This window comes from Euphorbia lathyris, chromosome 8 (assembly GCF_963576675.1).
Source record: "Euphorbia lathyris chromosome 8, ddEupLath1.1, whole genome shotgun sequence".
Classification (NCBI taxonomy): domain Eukaryota; kingdom Viridiplantae; phylum Streptophyta; class Magnoliopsida; order Malpighiales; family Euphorbiaceae; genus Euphorbia; species Euphorbia lathyris.
Genome location: NC_088917.1, coordinates 80,667,881 through 80,672,072, shown reverse-complemented (window position 1 = coordinate 80,672,072; position 4,192 = coordinate 80,667,881). Strand labels below are relative to the sequence as shown.

General features: G+C 33.3%; 1 long non-coding RNA gene across 1 annotated transcript; it reads right to left on the bottom strand.

The window, feature by feature from the left end:
* Positions 1-2,414: 2,414 nt before the first annotated feature.
* Positions 2,415-3,984, bottom strand: LOC136203623 (uncharacterized). The gene is made up of 3 exons (XR_010674927.1): positions 3,696-3,984; positions 3,484-3,605; positions 2,415-3,319 (listed from the first exon to the last, which is right to left on the bottom strand). It is a non-coding gene; the product is annotated as an uncharacterized lncRNA (long non-coding RNA).
* Positions 3,985-4,192: the final 208 nt, after the last annotated feature.

Sequence of the window (4,192 nt, the reverse complement as noted above, 5' to 3'; positions counted from 1 at the left end):
AATGAACAAAATTAAAGACTATTAATTATAAGTTTATTATTTCAACATACCCCTTAAACTTATAATTTTTTTATCCTTAGTAACACCAAGAATAATTGTTAATCCGTTGACATCTTCAAACTTCATCGTCATTGATCTCTTCACTTTAGCCGCCATCATACCCATTATTATCTCCATCATTTTCTTCTTCCTCGTAATCATTGTTGTCTTCCTCATCATCCTCGTTAGTACCATCAGCATCACTATTATCACTATAGCTGGTATTTTGGGTTTTGGATGAGACACATAACTAGTGAACTTTCTACGTGAAATTGACACAATATTATTAATGTCAATGCCCTGAAGTCCTTTCGCTCTTCCCTTTCTCTTTTTAACTTCCATGATTTCTTTGGAAAATATCTCCTTCAGTTCCTCCATTAGCTCGACCTCACATTTGTTCTCTTGCACATACTTGATTTTTTTGTAAATTACTGGAGGCACACTCATCCCATATGATTTTATTACAATTTTTTAGATGCTCAACATCTTTACCATACCCTAGTATTGAAACTTCCTTTTTCTTGACACATGGTTGAGCATATGATTGAGAACAACTATCATTAGAGCCAAGCTCGGTGCATTCTGCACTGCCACTTTCCTTTGCTGTCCATAAGCTTGTTTTGCTTCTTGCCTGATGCTTTGATTTCTTTTTCAAACTTCTTCCTCTTTTTCGATACTTCCAAATTTTGTACATTTTGCTTTGCACTAATTTGGATATTGCAATCAAAATTATTGGAGTTTGTTAATTGTGTTGAAAAAAAATAAACCAAGGAAAAAAGCTCAGAAGTAACCAAAAACTATATAATTAGATCTAAATACATTCTAGATTAAACCAAATTTATGTTGATAGTAATTATATATTTATTGTAGAAACTATCCTTTTATAAAATAAATACCATTTTCATATAAACACAATAGAAAAGAAAAAATAGTGTTTATTTTGACATTGGTGATATCAAGTGGGTTTTTTTTTTTAATTAAAAGGATGGTCCTGAGAGAGAGCGGCCGCCAGACATATTAACTAGGTTGGCACCCCTAACAAGGCACCGAAACCCAAGCCCAAAATATTATTAATACGAAGAAAAAGGAGAGTAACAAAGTTAAGTAAATCGGTAGACAAACCAACCACTGAGATTACAGAAAAAACAAAATTGCAAAAACTAGGAACTGAGTCCCACCAAGTGAATTGAGTAGCGTTTCTTCCATAGTTTGCTAAAAGATCTGCAACTTGGTTTCCTTCACGATAGATATGCGAGACAGCCAAAGTGAAATTGTCCAATTTAGCTAAGCAACCAGCCAATTCTGCCGAACAGTCCAAGGAGCTGACGAACAACTTCTCAGCACTTGCACGACGTAAAGAGAATCACTTTTAAGCCAGATAAAAGACCAACCTTTGTCGATTGCAATGTGTAATTTTCATGATAATCATATTTAATTGGATAAATAATTTATTAGTCCCCTAGTTTTTACCTAACACACTGTTTAGTCTCCCTATTTTGAAAAAACACATTATAAGGTCCTTAGCTTTTGCAAATATTAACTCTTTGGTCCTTTTGTCTAGTTTTTTTAGACTTGTAACCGTTATATTTTCACATAAATAGATATATATAAAATAACAGAGTAACATAGTCAATTTGTATTGTACAATGGTTGTCCTAAAAGCTAAAATATGTTCGGTTAAAAATCTAAAAAAATAGATAAAATGACCATTTGGTTAATTAATATTGTTAAAAGTTAAGGACCTTAAAATGTGTTTTTTAAAATAGGGGACTAAACAGTGTGTTAGGTAAAAACTAGGGGACTAATAAAGTATTTACCCTATTTAATTTGTTAAACTCTGTTAAACCTATGAATTAACACTCTGTTTGAAGGATTAATGTGATTAGCTTGTTATTCAGGTACCAGACATCATCTTTCACTTCTGATTACGGTTTCTTTTGTGAGATTTCTATTTCTATCAGATTTTTTTCTTGTTCATCGTCCCTTGTGATTAGCCTTGTACTGCTCAAGTGCAAGATTGAAAATTGATTATGGATTGGAAAATTAAAAACTCATAAGCTTCTTGCATTATAATTCCATGATCAGATGCATCAAGGTCAAGCTTATGCATTATATGACAATTACCTGATCTAATTCTATAGGTTCTTGTTCCTACCTCTAAATAGAAGAATTAGTCTAATCAAATTTAATATAGCAAGTAATAGAAAAAAAAATACAGTCAGAATTTCAAAGACAAAACTATTTACTATAATGAAATTTTCAGAGCATACAATTTCACTCATGATGTATTCCATAAATATAAAAACAATATTCACATATGATGTATTCCATAAATATAAAGACAATATTCACATTTTAGTCACATATGTCTCCAACAAAACTTGTAAAAAACTAAAAATATCCTAGGCCATGGGACTCTCCTACAATATCTCAGTTGGACTCTCCAATCATAATTGGTACACATCATCCTTCTTCTACCCAGACTGTTTAGTTTCCTTACCCTGTAATTGTGCACGAAAATTTTTTAAAGGTGAATGTCGAAAGACACTTGCTCTTCTATTTTGCACCTAAATTTTGAATTTGAAGGAGTTGGCTAAGTTTGAAACAATTGGAGGACATTGGCAGTATCATCTAGATAGTACATAGCCTTGCTTGGTTTTTATCCAACACTGCATGCAAAGATCTCCAGAGCTGAAGAACATACCAAAGTTGAACCTGTTTTCCATATGCTTTCGAACATGTCTTCATTGGATCTGCTAGAATGCTTTTGTGCATATCAATTCATTAACGTTAGACCTAAGGTATATTGGTGCTTAGGACACAACATCAATAATTTGCAGTGTTTCTTTTCATAATAGGTTTTGAAAGAATAAAAAATTGGTGGGTACTCAAGAAAAGTGAAGATTCTTTACCCTCTACACCATCATGCTGCTGGAGGTGCAGTCCATTCTACCAACAAGATTGTTACATGGACTTCCACCTACTATCAAATCAATCCTACAAATGATTGAATCGGTTACTTTAATTTATCTTCCTTTAGATCTTAAACATCTTCTAAGTCTATCAAATTCCAGGTTTGGGTTGTTTGCTCCCACCAACATCTAGCTATTTTTCTGTTGACTTCAGACTTCTCAATTGACACTACATTCTTCAGGGCAATACCGAACCAGTGAAGAGAAATTTCTGCCAATCCTATACCTAAGAATAGGACATGAGATTTATGCCTCCTAGGAACAAGTCTTTCAGTACGAACAGATGGACAATATTCAACTGTATCAACCTGAAACAATTTTTCAATTTAAAAACCCTATGTTAGCTTCCAGATCCAGAAGAAGGTTTACCTTTATTAATGAAAAAGTCCATGTTTACTTGTGGAGAAAATCTTAGATCAATGTTTGCAAAATCTTAAACTATAAGAACATATATGCAAATGCGCAAATCTACCTGGAATGAGTTACCGAGCCATTTCTATCTATGGGTCCGATCTACGCCACCTCCCCCTGTGTGGTTCCTAGGAAAACCAAGAATCCTCACATAGATTTGGCAGCCTATCATCAGAATCATAACTGAATAATAACTATGATTAATATGGGTTAACAATTGTTCACAGATTTACATTGCATAAAATTGAAAAAGAAAAGATTTCAACAACCAACCTTTCACACCTGTATAAGGTTCTTAGCTCCATAAAGAACACACAAGGTGAGATTGTGCCGCAAAGCAATGAAATTTGTATAAGTTCATGACTATCTTCATAAACCAGTTGTTGGTCGAGTTTTGTTCCAAACCACTGGTTGAGTTTGTAACCCTAATCACCATCAACAGCACCAATGGCATTTACAGGCATAGGGTTGCAGTATTTAACTTAATCGGAATCAATTTCTTTGTCGTTGTTCCCCGGACCAGAAGGAGGAGTGGGTTATCCCATGGCGGAGAATACAAAGATACAGATCTCTCTTTTCTTTCAATACAAAGTTTAAGAACCAAATTCAGCTTATGCTTATGTAGCTGTATTCCAATTGTGTCAGGTCTTTAATTGGTAATTTGGTAGGCTTACACGTCAACTTCTATCAACTTATAAATTTTTTCTTTTTTTATTTTTAAAATCTAATAATTAATTGTTCAGATCTCTTTAAAAAATCCATTTATTAAT